Source organism: Phyllobates terribilis, unplaced genomic scaffold (genome assembly GCF_046119375.1).
Source record: "Phyllobates terribilis strain yellow unplaced genomic scaffold, ASM4611937v1 Scaffold_11__3_contigs__length_659146591, whole genome shotgun sequence".
NCBI classification, from domain to species: domain Eukaryota; kingdom Metazoa; phylum Chordata; class Amphibia; order Anura; family Dendrobatidae; genus Phyllobates; species Phyllobates terribilis.
The window spans coordinates 188,095,171-188,114,557 of record NW_027362771.1 but is presented as its reverse complement, the minus strand read 5'-3'; the positions used below and the strand labels follow the sequence as shown (position 1 = coordinate 188,114,557).

Here is a 19,387-nt window from a genome sequence, read left to right as displayed (position 1 = left end):
TACGTACTTCTATTAGTATATACTGTATATATTTGTTCTTTGGTATTTTAGTTTACAAACCTACCAGAATGTGGGCTTAGTGTTCCACCTGCTGGCATTAACCTCTGTCTTCCTGGATGCCCTCCAAGCACTGGAGAGGGAGGGTAATGATCAGCTGCCCTGGTCACACTTTCAGCTGTTCATCCCTGCAGCTGTTGTTGCCCCCCAGTCCTTCCTATGCTGTACCATCAGTGGGGTGCTGATCTGGTGCCTGCTGGGGCAGCAGCATACAAAGGGTTAGCAGTATTGATTCGTGCAGCCTGAGTGCTAATAGTGTCTCCTTTGCTGGCCAGGCAGTGTGCAGCATGCAATGAGCCAGGATCTGCTGTGTGCAGAGCCAGGATCTGCTGTGTGCAGAGCCAGTGTCTGCTGTGTGCAGAGCCTGCGTGGCTGCTGCTTTTGTGCCTGGAAATCAAGGAACAGCGCCACTTGCTGCAGAACTGTCAGCCCCGACTGGTGTGAGGATGGCATCCTGCTTCCAGGCTCTGGCACAGTGAGGAGCTGATCTGCGAGCCTTGTCCCCCAGGGCCAGCGGAAGGCACAAGGAGAGAAGTCCTGGCAGCAGGCTGTGAGACCCTTCCTGCTCCATCCCAGTGTGTCACTAGGTGAATGGGATGCAGGGCTCAGCCTTTCCCATCTGGAAGAGCATTTCCATAGTAACCTGCTAATAAGGGTTTTGCACTTGACCAACCTGGAATTACCAGCACCTGGGATGGCATCTGTCAGGTACCCTTCCTTCCCTTTGCTTTGTTTCATGTCTGTCTGCTTTTTGTTAGGATGTGTCCCTGGATCGGGGGCTTCTGTAGATTGTGTCTTTTAAGGTAATGCTAAGAATAGGGCAATGGTTTGTGGTGGGTGTGTGGTGCTGTGCATTGTGTGCCACTCTTCTTGCCCATGTGTGTGGGGGGCTGTAGTGTTGTATCACTGTCATGCATCCTCCTGGGGGATGAGGACCACTATGTGCAGCTATAGCATGTGATGCTATGCTGGTGTCTGCCCATGTCACAGGCACATGCTGGATGTGTGTCTCCTGGAGCCCAGTCCCTGTGCTGTCATTCCTGCTCCTACACCAGCTTGCTATTGATCTACCAGGGAACATTAGTAATTAATCATCACACATGCACAACAGTTCCTGCCAGACCCCTAATGATATTCCAAGAGGATTCAGTGTGGATGATGTAGAGTTCTCCTGTTATGGAGGTATCTCCAGCGTTACTTGTGGTTATGTCATGATTTTTCTCTCCCACCGCTATGACATGTTTTTTTGGATTCAGCTTCTGTAAAACCATTGTTAGAGAGAATTCTCCTCCCATTGTACTGGAGCCAACAAAGGGAATATTCACACCTTTGTCTAATTTAACTGCTGGTTGTAAAATAATAGAAACTCCCTCTGTGTTGTAATACACCGTGCTTGTAAAATGGCAAAATTGTGGGTATTGTGCATGTCCTGTGCTTGGCTGGAGTGAGAATGTGCCTGTGTATTCACACAGGTATGATACTGCAGCCTGTACCTTCAGCTAGATTTTTGCCTTCAAATTCTTGTGCTCTTGGTTAGTTCCCAGAAATTAAATATTAGAAATGCTGAAAGTCTTCTTTTTTTTGTCCATGATGTTACGGGTGGACATCATGGTCTACTCAGAGTTATACTTGGCCTTCTTTATGAATGAAATTCTGATGGGTCATTGCAGCTCTATTGACTTATTGCATTCATCCTATATCATGTGCATGAAATAAAGTGTTGGATGAAGTACAAACTTCTAGCCAAGCGTGGCAAATACAATTCTGGGATGTATTAACAGAAGCATACAGTCTAGATCACGTGAAGTCATTATCGGTCTTTACTCCTCTTTGGTCAGACCTCATCTGGAATACTGTGTACAGTTTTGGGCACCACATTTTAAAAAAGACATAGACAAACTGGAGCAAGTTCAGAGAAGAGCGACCAGAATGGTGACTGGTCTGCAAACCATGTCCTATGAGAAACGGTTGCAGGATTTGGGAATGTTTAGCTTGCAAAAAAGAAGACTGAGAGGAGACTTAATAGCTGTCTACAAATATGTCAAGGGCTGTCACATTGTAGAAGGATCATCTTTATTCTCATTTGCACAAGGAAAGACTAGAAGCAATGGGATGAAACTAAATGGGAGGAGACACAGATTAGATATTAGAAAAAACTTTTTGACAGGGTGATTAATGAGTGGAACAGGCTGCCACAAGAGGTGGTGAGTTCCCCTTCAATGGACGTCTTCAAACAGAGGCTGGACAGACATCTGTCTGAGATGATCTAGTGAATCCTGCTTTGAGCAGGGGGTTGGACCAGATGACCCAGGAGGTCCCTTCCAATTCTACCATTCTATGATTCTATGACTTGGATTTTGCTTTATTCTGGATATTGCTTTCTTAGGCCAGGTTGACACTAATACAGTCCTGTCTGCACTGTATAAAACATACAAAAATGATCATGTATTGTGGTATGGAGGGAGGGTGATGGTCTCTTCCCAACTGTACTGACAATTACTTGGCCTTATCAGAACAAACATGAGCAGAATACCTGGATCACTTAGTTTACAGAAGATCCAAAACACAAGTAAATGTTGTTCATTCACACAGGTATGTGTAATGTTTCAACCATTGCTGGCCTATGGCAAGAGTTGCATTCTATAATGCTTGACAAAGACTGCAATGGTTAATCTTTGCATGTTACCTGGATAAACTTTCTTCTTTATTTCATATGGTGTTTTGATGTTCCTTGGACTTGGAGATAATGTTGCTTTGTACCTCCAAAATGTATGAAAAAGTATTGAAAAACAACATTTATGAAAAATGATCTGTTTACATGGTTTCAAGGCACACGTAAAGAAATTTTTGGGTTTTCCAGAGAGTGTCGACACAAATTATTCTGCTGTGTATTTGCCTGCAGAAAATCTCTCAAAGTATCTGTGAATGAGATTTCAAGAAATCTCATTCATGTAATGCTAAAATCTGCAACATAAACTGACCGCTAGTGCAGAATTGATATCCGCAGCTGAGGATAGGACAAGATTTTACCCTTTGCAATGCAAACAATGAAATGTGTGTAGACGCTGTTGTATATTGGCAAGGGACCTGGAAGAAAGATTTTACCACACAGATTTCACTGCAGATCGTCCGCTGTGAGAGGTCTACACATACCCAAAAAGGGAATCTTTTAGCAGTTTTGACCCTCTAAACTACTATTAGTGCTTAATAGGCTTAAACATATTGCTGTTTCCAGAGTCATCTAATGTCTTCTCCAAATCTGCTGGAGACCTCTCTGTACACTTCCCTGATGATCGATCTCCCAGCAGACACCGGTAGACTCATTGGCATAGTGCGCATGAGTGATTAAGAGTTCATTTTCTGTGTTACACTAGCGCTGTGGCCTACACAAGGAGAATTCTCAAAACTTCTGCATTTAAAAAATGAAGGCCTTCAGATTCTAGTTCTCATTTTCAGAGGCTCGTTGGAAAATTTGATTTGTAACTGAAAAATTCACCTGTTTTTGTTATCTTGTTATACCGTGTTTTTTATATTATAAATTTTTGTAATTACAATATCCTGATGTTTTGTGTCTACAGCTCCTTTACACAACTATGTGTTTCTATGATCACAGAGTACAAATAACCCCTGTGTTGGCTGATCTTGTAGTCTGTTCCACACTTCTTATTAACCCACCCTGACTGCTGCTGCAGATTTGAATGTTTAGGGCATGTTCACACAATGTTTTTTTCAGGCATGTTTAATCAAAATGCTCAAAAGAATAAAGATATTCATTTCCATTTAAATATTACCTGTTGTTCTTATGTTCAGTCGTTTGAGCATCTTTTAACTGCTTCAGGTTTCCAAAGATATCAAGCTGTTAAAAGAAGTGAGCGGACCATTCTACCACTCTGAAGAACTTCTATAATTAACAATACAAGTCGATGGGAAAGCTTAAAAGATACTTTGCTTCAAAAACCTCTAGCCGTTTCTTCATTCATGAGTTGAGTTAAAAAAAAACGTCAGTACAAAAGGTTCCAGAAAAAAATCAGGGAAGATGATAAAAATACCTGCCAGCGGTCAAAACCGTTGATAAGTGTTCATGAAATGACAAAAAAAAATACTAAAAAAAGCAGAAGACAAATAATTTTTTTAAAATATTACCCTGCAAAATAGTTAAAGGGGGACGCTATAGAATAGAGTTTTGGAATGAAAGTCAGTAGTCACTCTGTGACTACAGACATCTGGATCCTAACAGCATCGCACGCTAACAGGATTCCCTGATGCAGCGATGGGAGCAGGTATGTGATTTGTATACTTCCAGCCACATTCCCAACAGACATGTAAGGCCTTGCTCAGTACTAGCCAACTGAGCGAGGCTTAGCATGTCTAGTTGGAACGTGACCACATTTATGCAAATTACTCTTGCAGCTGGCACCGGAGAATCCTGACAGCGTGCGGTGCACGCACTGTGAGGGTTTAAAAGTCTGCTGTCACATAGTGATTTCAAACTTTCATCCAAAACCTGGACAGCCCTTTTTAAGTGGATTCACATATGGCAGATTTTAATTCAGAAATTTCTGCAACTGAACATCCATTTGATTCAACTGAATGGGTTTTTTTTTAGCTGCGAGCACATGGATTTTTGCAAGTTCCTGTAAGATGAATGAGACAGATCAAAAAGTTTCGCAGCCAAACTTACCTAATGTTTATCTACTCTTGAAGAGCCCTGGTACAAGAGCTTTTTTTCTAATACAGCCTTAAAGTAATATTGTACATGAGTACTAATGCCCTTTGAATTCTCAATGGTTGTGTCTCCTCTGATTGGTAGCATATCAACTTTATTTTAGTGGTAGAGAAATCCTTTTTATTTTTATTTTTTTCAGTATTGCCATTAAATATTTGACACTTGATATATGGGGAACTGAATTTACTGGCTGTCTTGTCTGTCCTTGTCCTCTACAACATATTTATTATTAGGACGGCTGGTAATGTACCTTAACAATGAAATGATGGAGCTTCTACGATTCATTGTTAGGTTACCATGGCAATATATTTTGGTGATCCGTATGGGTCTTGTCCTTCAGTCAACGACCAAGCAAATTCATTAACCTTGACTTTTTTTTTCAAAACATGTTCTTATATGCTAATTATACATATTTTTTTCATAGCAAACCACTTTTAGACATGTAACTGGAAGATAATCCAGTGGCATAGCTATCAGGGCTTAATAACACCTGATCCCTATGTCACACAAGAGAAAAACATTGCAAACAATGGCTCATTTAAATTTCCTAAGAAAATTCTGCTAGACAAATCTCTTTACTTCAAATAACTCCTTACTTCTCTCTTCTTTGCATAATATACAGTACAGAACAAAAATTTGGACACACCTTCTCATTTAAAGATTTTTCTGTATTTTCATGACTATGAAAATTGTACATTCACACTGAAGGCATCAAAACTATGAATTAACACATGTGGAATTATATACTTAACAAAAAAGTGTGAAACAACTGAAAATATGTCTTATATTCTAGGCTCTTCAAAGTAGCCACCTTTTGCTTTGATGACTGCTTTGCACACTCTTGGCATTCTCTTGATGAGCTTCAAGAGGTAGTCACCGGAAATGGTTTTCACTTCACAGGTGTGCCCTGTCAGGTTTAATAAGTGGGATTTCTTGCCTTATAAATGGGGTTGGGACCATCAGTTGTGTTGTACAGAAGTCAGGTGGATACACAGCTGATTGTCCTACTGAATAGACTGTTAGAATTTGTATTATGGCAAGAAAAAAGCAGCTAAGTAAAAAAAAACGAGTGGCCATCATTACTTTAAGAAATTAAGGTAAATCAGTCCGAAAAATTGGGCAAACTTTGAAAGTGTCCCCAAGTGCAGTTGCAAAAACCATCAAGCGCTACAAAGAAACTGGCTCACATGAGGACCGCCCCGGGAAAGGAAGACAAAGAGTCAAAACACCAAAATACAGAGTAGTACTGAAGCCACCAGAGGATAAAGTATAAAAACATATTTATTGAAAATACATTAAAAACAACATATATGTACATATGCCATATATAGCATCAAGGTTATATATAGGGAGGAAACATGGAAACATGCAATGAGTAACACTGTCTGATGTAGGGTAGGGAATAGCAGCACCATAAAATCAGTAATAGAGGTATCAGTAAGGGGTCATAGACCAATCAAATAATACCCATACAATGCAAATAAGAACCCCCATCTGAAGGCCAGAAACAAAAAGTCAGCTTCAAATCAAAGCCTGCTGATGCTCACCAATATTAAACCCAGTGTCCTCCTTGCGGCTCCTCGTAGAAATTAGAAGGATTTGTTTCGTTTCACCTTCCATTGCTGTAAGAGGATTGCTTACAGCTTCAGTTCAATTATTTACATGTATGTCTTGTTCTGAAGAGCGTTTAGAGAATTGGCTTGTTCCCTGTTTCTGAAAAACCGTAATGTAAGTATAATGCAGGCCTCATTGATCCCAGTGCTATTACACAGCAAAATGCTATAAGCTCAAGATGGGAGACAAAGTTCACACTATAAGGAGTGCTCTGTGGCGTAAATATGAGCAAACATGATACCAGGCGCTAATAGGATTAGCATATTGTTAGTAAAATAAAAACTCCCTGAGTGATTCTACCAGGCATCTTTTATACAACTTCATAAATCTTAACATTTGACCGTACTGAACAGAGAGACCATAAAGGTGTAGTCCGCCTTGGTGCTCATCAGTTTTTCTCTTATGAGTCCGATCCATGATTTTCATTGGTAGAGCCTATGATAGTTTATGGGTAGTTCACATGTCCGTGGGTTCTTGTGGACTGAGTGGTCCACACAAAATCACAGTGACTTGTCCGACTGTGATCCGAGTCAGGGCCGGCTCCAGGTTTTTCTGGGCCCCGGGCGAAAGAGTCTCAGTGGGCCCTTTTAACACATACACGATTCATGATGCACAGATACGGCGGAGAAATATATATATAGTACACAGGGCCCAGCCTGCCACCTCATCCTTCACATATGCAGACATGCACACACACACGGTACACAGACACACGCACGCACACACGGTACGCAGACACATGCACGCACACGCGGTACGCAGACATGCGCACGCACACACGGTACACAGACATGCGCACGCACACACGGTACGCAGACATGCGCACACACGGTACGCAGACATGCGCACACACGGTACGCAGACATGCACACACACGGTACGCAGACATGCGCACACACGGTACGCAGACATATGCACGCACACACGGTACACAGATATGTACACATACAGACATACACACATTTTTACACAAATTCTTAAAGACATATATAAAACAGACAAATATATATACACAGTCATACACACTGACATTCACATACATGCACTCACACAGACCCATTACAAATATTTTTAATATGGGGATTGGGGAAGCCTCACTCACCTGTCTCTGGTCCAGTGTCCTGTCCAGCAGCTCCTCAGGTATGGGGCAGTGCAGGGCCCCCGGCATGTCACAGACATCATGGCCCTGGACCATCAGAGGGGCCCACTTGCGGTCGGGTCCGGGTCCAGGCCGCTCCCCCCCATCTGTGCAGGACCTCCGACGGTGTTTGATTGCCGGCACCCCCCCCAGACATGGCCGCGCGCTGTGCGGTTGTGTCTGCTAGTAATGACGCGACAGGGGCGACACACAAGCACAATTAAAGGTGCAGTGCCGTCGATCCTGCCGTGTCATTACTAGCAGACACAGCCGCACAGCGCGCGGCCGTTTCTGGGGGGAGTGCCGGCAATCCAGCAGCGCCTGCGTCACTGAACTGGTGCCGAAGAAGCGGCCAGGGCCCCGACAGTGAGTGGGCGGTGGGCCCCGACAGTGAGTGGGCGGTGGGCCCCGACAGTGAGTGGGCGGTGGGCCCCTCTGATTTTCCAGGGCCCCGGCACTTGCCCGGGTACGCCGGGTGCTGACGCCGGCCCTGATCTGAGTCACAAATCAAAATAGCCAATGCAATTCTATCCGTCTGTGAAAAAATCGTCCAGCACTTGGATGCCATCTGTGTGTCCATTTTTGATGGACCGTTTGATAGGAGAAGCTTGAAAAACCTCCATCAGTTCATTTTTTCATCCGAGAAAAACTGAAATGGACTAATGAAACTGTAACTAAATTAAACTCTGTGTCACAGGTTTACTGCGACAGAGAGGGACGAGAAGACTTCTGTGTCTGATTTCAAGTATCCCTGCACTGATTAGAAGCACTTCACCATCATATTCAACAGTGCAGGTTTCTGTTAGCAGTGCAGGGGTTAAACTGTTCAGTTGAGAGCTTCTGTAGTTTTGATGCTCTCAGCTGTTCAGTGTTGGCCACTCCCCTCTGTTATATATACTGGCCTCTGGTAATCAGGGATTGCCAGTGTTAGTTTCATACTACCTCGTTCTGGAGATGGAGGTGTTGGTTGTTTGAGAAGATGCTGTATGATTCTAAGTCTTTCAGGCTCTTGATGCTCACCATAAAAAATGCACAATATGGAGCCTTCTATACCATGCGTTGACGCATGCTGCATTTTTTTTACCTCCATAACAAATAGTTGTCCACTTGAAAAAGTATGTATTGAGCTGTAAATATACAGCTTGTTAACGCTATATTAAATATAGTTGTATCAGTAAGTTGTAAGTATATAGCTTGCTAATAAACTTGAATTAAGAAGGGTGCATCAATCACCAGATATCAGTGCTTTGGTTTGACACATGAGTGTTCAGTGTTGGCATGCGATCACAGCAGTGTGTAAAGGGGGCTGGCTGAGTGGCTCATGTTAATAGGTAGGCCAGCTCTCTTTTATGTCACAATTATGCTTATATGTCACTGATGACATACTGACACAGAAAAGTTTCTCTTGTGTTGAACCCAGGCTGGAGGTTGAACTGATGGGACACGGGACCAGCCCTGGTTTTCTTTCACAAAATCTTAGTTCCTGGTTGCAGTTTGTTATAAAACAAACAAACTGCACTTTATTTACTGTCCCTGGGTCCAGCGTTGAGTTGCTGGCAGCCACTATCAGAAGACAGCCAGGTCTGCAAGTGAGCACATCCGGACGGTAGCCGCCACCGATAATAGCTGATCGGTGAGGGAGCCAGGTGTCGGACCCTGATTGATCAGACATTGATGACCTATCCTAAGGATAGGTTATCAAAGCTAAAGTAGTGGACAAACTCTTTAAACCTTTTTTAATAAAAAGATTCAGGTCCCGGTTTATCATTTATGAGGTTTTTAGTCACTTTTGCTTCTCGTCTTGTGGTTTATATTGCAGTCGTTTGCGAAAAGTTCTTCAAAATAATGCATGTGGTTCATGAATTTTGAATAATGTCAAAAATAGTCTTTATTTCTATCTTTGACCTTTTTAGCACCCTTTTTAATCAAAAAGGCTCATGTTTCGCATCATTTTGCATGTTTGGCAAAATTCTGGCATACAAAAATATCACTCCAAGGGGTGACTGGAGTACATTTGTGCAAATATTTTGCAACTTTTTAAAAAAGTGGCATTTGATGAATCGGTCTAAAACATCTTGAAAAGCCACATTGACATAAAAATCAGAAAATGGTCTAAACAATAAAAGAAAACTTTAAAAAAAGCGCAAATCCTTTTGATGAATTTGTCACAAATCAAAGTCACTGATTGAGATTTATCCACGTCATAAAACTGGTGAATTTGCAATGATGAATCAGGCCCTCAGTATTGCAAACAGCTTAAATATCTCTTCTATAGAGTAAGGCCTAGAATGGAGAACCCTTTAAGTTTCTGATGCTAGTAGGGCTCGCAATCTAATTTTACGCCTGGAATGTCTTGAAGTTTCTGGAAAAAAGGGAGATACCCTGGGTGAGGACCAGCATTAAGTACTAAGGTGACGTGAACAAATGCTTGTTGGCGAGGAGATAAATCAAGGCTTCTTCTTGTTTATGGATGTTGTTTCCTTTCATTTAAAGTTGATCCATAGCTGCAGGCTACTAAAGAATCAGTCCAGACTGTAATCACCTTTCCTGGGTCTACTGACGAGACCTGCCACTTTCCCAGTGTCTGTTGACTTGACGTCCGCATTGCAGCCAGTGCCAGTCAGTGAGATCAGCAGCTCTGCGCGGGGGAACTTCCTTCTCAGAGGTGGTGAGGTCACTGGCCCCTACGCTGTTCACGTGACATCAGCGCTGCAGCCAAAGCCAAGTAGTGCCTCCGAGCAGGATATTGCATCTACATGAGAACACCCCAGTCAGAGCTGCTGAGATCACTGATTGGTTGCCTTGCTGTCGATGTCACGTCAGTGCCGCAACCAGTGGCAGCAGTGGCGAGATTCATCGGTGGACCTGGTAAATGTGAGTACAGCGTAGTTTACTTCTTTATAATAGCCTACAGCCAGGGATTAGCGTTTAATGAAAGGGAACAACCCCATTAACGGGACAGATTAGACGTATTATCCGACAGTGACTGTTTATGGTGGTAGTCTCTTGTTCGCTCTATATTAGAGCATTCTAGCACTGGTCTTTCTCTCTTGCTTGTGGTGTTAGGTATTAGGTTCATAAAAATCGCCCTACAAGATATTTTGGTCATCAGATGATTCGAAACGCCTCGATTTTCTGTTCCTAAGGGTAATATTGACTGTAATGTTCTTTCCCTGCTATCGGCTGTCTTAGGCTAAATCCTCCACGCAGAGACTATTTTCTTTTTCTGTTCTTCTAATAGTGTCTAGACTCACATGGTGACGCTTGTGTCATGCTAGCTTAGTGAAGATTGAGCACATTTCCTGTGAAAAGCTAGGACAAACCATACATGTATTATAGCAAATGGGATATCTCTGACATTACGCTAACATTTCCCCAGGACTGTAAAATGTGTGTGGTACTTATCCCACTCCGTTATACCTTCCTGTTCCTCTGCCGATATTTCTAGAAATATTTACCATGTTGCAATCTCTTCTACATTTGATATCTGATAACACACACTGAATACAGGGAAATTGAGAATTCAGAAGCCAGCTTCGTGTCATTGGAAAATCCTCATTATGTTTCTAGTTAATATACACGCTAAGCTGATTTTCGTTCAATTGTATTTCCTCCAATTTTAAGTGTCAATCTTAAATACGTTAATCATAATATCAGTCAAATGTGTTATTAACAGCCAGATGATAGTATAAGTAGTAAAGCCCTAATACGGTAAGGCAGATGGCGTTCTATATATTCGCTGCGGTGCTTATTCTACCCCTTGATAAATTGCACACAATAGGAAGAATTTGTTAAGGATCTAATCTAGTTTTCCGGTGTGCGCTCCAGGCAACCTCTGCCCAAAGAAATGGAGAGCTTCATGAGCCTGAGGAGTCGCTGTAGGCTGTGGGAGTTACTGCTCGTCATTATTTAATGAAGAAAAGTGACCAAGAAAAAAATAATGGATTATTAAAATCATGTTATTTTATGGTCTTGGCTTGATGCTTTAGGTCAGCTAATGACCATTTCCACTGTAGACCTTATATGTCATCGTTAATTCACACTCTGTATGGCATTTTTTTATTATTAAGGATTACACTGTGAAATGAAATCAGAATTTTCCATACACTAATAAGAACCTATTCTCTCTGCACTGAGTAATTAAAGTGAAGGACTACAAGCCATTGTTTTCTTCTGCAGCTGGCAGAAGAAAAAAATAAAAGTTGGCTTTTAATAAGTAACTTATTTCATGATATGAATCAAAATGTGCTTAGGACTGCTCTTATCTGATAAAATTAAAGGGAATCTGTTACCAGGTTTTTGCTATAAAATCTGAGAGCAGCATAATGTAGGGGCAGAGACCCTTATTTTAGCAATGTACTTAGACCCTTATTCTAGCAACGTACAGTATTACTTACTGGACTGCTTGGTGTAGTTTTGATCAGGGCTGTGGAGTTGTGGAGTCGGTGTCCATTTTGGTGGAGTCTGAGTCGGTATAAAAAGGACTGACTCATATTCCTAAAATATATAATAATATATAATAAACAGGGTACAGTGTAGTATGTGCTGTAAATATTTTCATTAGAATTTGGTAAATTTATGAAATGTCCTATTCCTGATCTAATGATCTAGGCCTTTAGTTGAGATGAATCTGTGCTGCACTTTATACAGTACATGCTCAGTAGTGAGGCCGTGCTGTGGAGTCAGGGAAATTGAGGAGTCGGAGTCGGAAGATTTGGCTTACCAACTCCAATCCCAGTTTTCTACTTTAGGCTTCGTGCAGACGACCGTATTTTCTGTTAGGCCACGACCCCACTATCAGTATTTGGTCAGTATTCGGTCAGTATTTTTTCTCAAGAGTAGGAGCCAAAACCAGGTGAGGAACAATCAGAAAAAAGGTATAATAGAAACAATTCACCAATTCTGCATTTATCACCCACTCCTGGTTTTGGCTCCCACTCCTGAGAAAAAATACTGACCGAATACTGACTAAATACTGATAGTGGGACCATGGCCTTAGAGTGTGATGTGACAAAACATTGAATTGCACTCGGACCGATGTTATTTTATGGGACCGTATACATGTCCGATTTGCATACATAAATCAGATAGCACTCTGCCATGTAAGTTGATGGGTCCGTCAAAATAATCGAACCACACTCGGATGACAGACTGACAAAATGGAGAAGAGGGAGAAATCTTTCTTTTCCATCTTTTCCACATCCGAGAGAATCGGATCACTTCATGATCACACTCTCAGAGTCTGAACAGAGGGTGATTAGCTCAATTGGACCGATTTTATCAGATGAAAAAAAAAATACGGTCGTGTAACCCTAGTGTTAGGTGTAGCAGTGGTCACAATGCTGAGATGTGCATAACCCCGTCCACACCACTGATTGGCAGCTACCTATATACATTGTTAGCAAGCTACCAATCAGAGGTAGGAGCCTGGTTAAACAGATTAGCTAGACTGGCTTACACATGAGGCCTAGTCCCGCAGTGATAATATCCTGCTTATAAAACGCTGATTGTATTGAAACTACAGCATACAGCCTAGTAAGTGACACATCCCTGGATTCTTGCTCCTTGCCCCTATACTGATTTCAGATTAAATTGAAAAAACCTACTGACAGATTCCCTTTAAAGTTAAGAATGCCACATGAATATGATGTGTTTTATATTTTCTATAAATGAATATTTGCCCTGAAAAAAACACACAAAACTGTGAGATGTAGTTATCAGTGCCAAGCAGTGCTACTTTTGTCCACAAAAAAGGGAAAAAAACCATTAATTTGACAAATATAGATATCAAGTAATTTTTTACTATTTATGACCCTTTTATAGTTCAAATTTTAATAGTTTTAAAGGACTCATTCTTTACATTTCCTATACAAAGTCGTACACAGTTGGAAACTGTGGAGTATTTTCTGAAGGCCTTTATATCCTTTTGTTTTACCAGTTATCAATTCCATTTTAAAGGCCACATCTGCATTTCCACCCCCTGATGTTATTAAAGGCATGTTTTGGTAGATCTTTTCTCTTATTATAGGGTGTTGATTAAAAACTTTTACTTCTGAAGCTCAATTCCTGCAGGAGGCCTCACAATATACTTTTCTTTATCAAAGAATCAATCTCTTCTAGAATTGAATGGATTTTTTTTTGTCACCGAATGAACGGTTCTTGATCTGACTTGCAAGTCTATTCAACAGTTTTTCATTTCAAGCTTTTGTATACAGAAGCTATAATCTTCCAAAAGTCACAAATGTTCTAGGCTTTAGAACTTCCTTAGAAGTGGATTTCCACCTGACAGCAAGGTACAGGAATAATGAATGACCTTGTGGGTTCAATGTTTTGTGCAGCATTCACTGGTAGAAACATGTTGCTCTGATAATATTTTTTACAATGGTTAGTTTTATCATGTTAATATAGGTAAGTATATGTCCTTAGCATTCTATTAACAGATTCAACCCAGAATTAACTTAGTACACCATTTTTCCTCTTTGTCTGTCTAATACACAAAAGATAGGTAAACTCTTACAAGTTTTGTTCCTACTTGGTTTCTTACTTTTTTGGAGTGAATTCATTCTGGAGTTGGCGGCTCATTTGCTCCAAAAGGTGCACTGCAGTCAGAGGAAGAAGAACCTAAAACAAACTTGTGCATCACGTACCTTCCAATAGGCATATTTGGCCAGAACAATCCTGTGGCCCAAACCACAAAAGGGGCATGGTTTATGTAACCCATGTTCAAAAGTGGGTATTCTTGGCCATTTTCGGTGTGGTCATGGGCATAAATGTCCACGATGATGAAATGGTGATAAGTATAGCTGCAATGTATTGTGTAGCAGAAAAATAAATGCACTGTAGATCCCTTTCATATTCACTTGTACTGTGTGCTGGTTTTGACCGGCCCATAGGGAAGCAGTGAATCCCCCGGTGGGCCACCCACACACCTATCGGAACAATAGTTTGCACAATACACTCGATTCATTATGTACATACAAAGGCAACATGTAATCATTAATTTAACAAATTACTCAATTTATAATTTATATAGAAGCAGATGTAAATTTGTGAATGAGGGTAGTGTAATATTTGCATGTAGCTGAACAGTGGGCCTCCAGAATCGATGTTACAGGTGGACCCTTGGCACCTCGGCCTGACACTGACTTAACGCATATATGAAATTGAAGCTCCTTTCTGTTATCCAAATTTTCCTGTCTGTTAGGTCATTTGAAATAAAGTATTTTTACAAACTGCACAGGACAACTCAAAGATTTACATATTGCTAGGAGTTGGTTCATACATTGAAGCGGCTCTAGTCCCATAGTGCCCAGCTTGATAATTAAATACTTTAGTTATTGAGGCTCTGGCAGCTGAATAAAATGGCAATGATGTGAGGACGTTATGGTCTATTGCCATGTTAAAACCTAGTTGCTAAAAGACTTTAAATTACTATATTAAAATTATGATGCTTGACTAATTATTTTCTATAACATGTTACTTGAAGCTCCCTTTTTTGTATTATAGTGAATTCGAATGCTGGAATTAAAGACACCAATGTTCTTTTTTTTTAATACTTAAGATCAATGTTCCATGTTTGCACAGCATCTAAAACATTTGGTAGACCTGTCTATCAAAGGCTGCTAGTTGACAAGGAGATTTATTATGGAGCAATGATGTTTTGGATTTAGCATTATGCCACAGCAAAATGTGGACAAGCCAATGCCTTAAAGGCTTTTTACTGGGACGATAATTGTCAGAGCATTCATTCCTGATCATTGCCCAGTGTGAACATGTCCAGCAGTCCAACGTGAGTTCATTTGATCTCCTCATTTGTCGTCAGCACATCCTTTTTGTGTAAGCCGGGAATGTGCTGCTGGTAGTAATGTATACTGTATGGAAGAGGTGAAACGAATGATCACCATCCTGATCATTGTGGCAAAAAAATGTAAGTCCTTGTTTACCCTGCTCTTGTATCACTCTGTCTTATGGACCCAAAAGAACATGTCCATTGAACTTCTAGAGAATTGCATGTTTGACAACATTCTGAAAGATCGGTAAAAAATCCGCACACTTTGACTGATGACAACTGAACATAAATTTTTTCTTCAGGCTACCCTCCCAAATTTGGTGGCTTTTTAATGCTGCAAATTTTCTGCATCATTTCAGCACATATTAGCTAAATTAGGTTAGTAGGTTTTTCATTGCATTTTTGAGTGTTTTTTTTTTTGTTCTTTACATGCATTTTTATCATCTTATTTCAGCTCCGGTTTTTGACTCCTTTTGCTATGTCACGTTGTAAATAAAACTGCTTTGTTTTAGATACTTTCTGTTACTTAGCTTTGATAAAACGTTATTGATAATCATATGGAGATCATATCCTTTCATGCTTTCATTGCATAGCCACTGAAAAAAAAGCAATTAAAACACGTGCATTTTTTTTTTTAGATTCTGATTAATCTCATTCAAGTCTATGGGGAAACTTTGCCAATAATATACATATTTTCTGCAAGTAAAGTGTCAGAATTGCCTCACAGGTCATATTCTACAGCCTAAGTAGGAAGCACAATGGGTATGAGATATTTATATAAATCCCATACACTTTGCTAGAACTTTAATACATTGTTTTTTCAACACAAAAATACGCTTCAGAAAAAATACACCAAATACTCATTGTGGGAACTTAGCCTTAAGGGGAACTGATTTCCACTTGTGTTAGGAATGTCTAAATGCCATACAAAGCAAATTACTACATAAAATCTCTGTGATTACATTTTTGGGGCAGAGTTGACTGGTGGGCTTTAGGCCAAGCATAAATCCAAAATTTGGTTCAGACGTATCCTAAATGCTCTTAACATTTAGGTAAACTGTAAAACAGATTGCAACCCAGTGTACTTTTTATATCTTTTTTGCACTATTGTAGTTAGTTTACAAGAATAATGAGTAGCGATATATTTGTGTTTTCATTCCGATTTTGAAAACATCCCATATAGTCGCTATCTAGACTGAACATTATTTTGAGAAGGATTTCAATATAATGGAAAGTAAGCAATATCTAATCTTGTGTGAGCCATGACTTTTTGTAGCCTCCTGTCTGAGTCTGTAGGAGAACTAGAACAGAAAGTAATCCCTGTTCGCTGCCAAGTACTTAATCATTGCTACTGTTAAGTCATGCGAATTGCTATCATGGAAGAAAACAATCATGGCTGATTGGGATAAGGATGTAGTAGTGCTAATAGAGAAGAACTAGGAGGTAATAGAACATGCAGGCCAACATAAACTTTTTTTATGGAACTCTGTTTAATTAGCAGTCGAATCAAGCATGAAATAAAAGTTCACACATTGACCTTCTAAAAAAGTAAAGGAACCGTGCCTTGATGATAAATTTACTATTGATGTCAGTCTTTGCATTACGGCGGAACGCTTGACATCCATAAGTGCTTCATTTAACATGTTACCATGGAGACCGGTGTAACACAGGCCTGCTGTTATATCTTTCCACTTTCTGCCATACTTCTGCTGTAACAAGTCTACAGGTTTCCATGAATTTCTAATGAAGTGAAAATGCATACACACATGTAGGAACATTTTACTGTATACAGTGCAAAACCTAGTTCATACAAAACAGGCACAATGGGTTTTTTCTTCTTTGACATTCATATGTCACGGTGAAAACATGAAACCTACAAGTACTATACCCATATTATTTTGGTTACATAAAAGAAAACATGTCATTGTGCATACTACATTTAAGGTTTACTGTTCAGTCCAGATTTCTGGTCTTTCTTAGCTATAACTACTTAGCCACCACTACAGCTCCTCCTGCAATTAGGACTAGTATAGTATTTAGTATAATTTTTTATTATTGTACATATAGCCCTATAGCATCTTTACTTTATGATGATCTATTTGTAATGAATTACCAAGTCGATGACCTTTTTTATTTCACTACTTTTCAAAGATACACTCCCTAATTTAGACTTATTTTTCCATTTACAGACTTAGAAATGGTAAGAAATTCAATATCTATTTGGAAGATAACATCTGATTGAAAAATAGTAATAAGATGGTAAAAAAAGAACCGCGAACATGAAGACATATCTGATTATTAACATTTAAAAGGGTATTCCTATCTTGTACATTTCATGGCATTTCCAAAGGATATGCCATAAATGTATCGTAGATGTGGATGCAACTAATAGTACCTGCATATGTTCTAATCACAGGGCCCCATCTGGAGTTGCTTTTAGTCTAGAGGTGGTTTCAATGTCTATAGAAATGAATGAATAGGCCCCCTTTATAGCAAATAGCATGGGAGACTCATGGGTTCATGACACCCTATTCCTCCTTTTCTTTATTAATTTTACATGATTTGTGGTCCTTGGTTAATTCATTTTATCCTTTATTCTCCTCACCTATTTTAAACTCACAATTCGTTATGGTTTGGTCTAATTCACCCCTCCATGGAGGGTTAATGCCCCTCACCTTTTAGATTATTCTTTTAGACGATCAGCAGACAGAGCAGATTTTGCTGACTGTTTCCTGATTGACAGATCATCAATTGGTGGGAAGCAGAAGATGGATATAAACCCAGCTTTACAGACATTGGTGTCAGTGCCAGCCGATGGAGCAGATGGATGCAGCTCCCGGCCTAGCCTCCCCTGGTCATTGTTACAAGTCATGGTTTTTATTAGTTGGGTGGTCGCTCAGCTAAGGCTGGGTAGACAGCCTTTTATTATAAATTGTTGGTATTTTACATGTGATTTTATTGTTTTTTAAATATTGGTTAATTATAAAGTAACCCATTAATGAATACCGCAGCCTCTATTCACCAAAAATATGCTTTTCTGCAGTTATCGATATTTCTTGGGGTTACTTTGGTTGGGTGGGGTGTTTTGTGGCGCCTACGATCCCAAGGGAATTCTGACCACCTCTTCAGTGAGAGCCGCGTGCGTCAGAAGCATGTTTTTGAGATAGATGTACCCAGGTCCCACTGGTTTTTCCACATCTACTACTCATTTAAAGCATATTCTGTGGACATGCCATAAATGTACGTGATGGAAATAACTCTTTAACAAAAGAAGTTGTGACCACTCAAAAGTTGTTTTTAGTGAATCTGGTCACTTCAGTTTCATTTTGTTCTTATTTTTTTTCTTCCGCCACAAAGATGAAAATAAGAATTTTCAGTTATACAGAACACTTTTTTTCCTCAATGTAATGATTGAGTAAATCTAGTAGTAGGAACATTAATTTTTCTGCTTAAAGAGTTAAGAACATCACAAAGTTGTCTTCCTAATCATGGCAGATTTAGATAAATAACACCAGCATTACGTTTTACTCACTTCACTAAAGTGGAAATGTTATTGCTTTCATAAAATGAAATGTGATTGCCACAAGTATAACTACATAGCTTGATCAGCAAGAAATCATTTCACTCACAAATGTGAAGGTGATGTAATGAAGCTTAGAAGGGTTTATTCACAGTACTGGCCGAATTACTTCTGATAAATATCCCATAAGATGACTGTATTTGGGCACTTATCACATATAATGTGTCCAGAGGGTTTCTCCAATATGTGCTACTTGTTTTGACATTGTGTCAAACCCACTGAAATCATCTGTCACTGCCATGAAAGCCTTTGTGTAGGTGCTCATTTTCCACAGCACCCTAAACAGATATTTAGTGATTTCTTTCGATGCCAGCTTTACAGACATCAGTCCCATTTCAACAGTATGTATTAAAATTTAGTTAGTTCCTCCTTTAGTTTTATATGTAACAGATTCCTCTCTGGACAGGCTTTTTTCTAGATTCAAGAAAATGGATTGGTGGCTGTATATTGTGATAACATTAATGGGGTCGGGTACAGATGTTG

General features: G+C 40.0%; 1 protein-coding gene across 1 annotated transcript in view; it reads left to right on the top strand.

Annotated features, from left to right (window-relative positions):
• The first annotated feature begins 296 nt into the window (after window positions 1-296).
• NAV3 (neuron navigator 3) overlaps window positions 297-19,387 on the top strand; it is an 837,776-nt gene continuing 818,685 nt past the window's right edge. The window contains exon 1 of the mRNA XM_073651889.1: window positions 297-765. The gene's annotated coding sequence lies outside the window, so the exon portion shown is untranslated. The remainder of the gene's footprint in view (window positions 766-19,387) is intronic.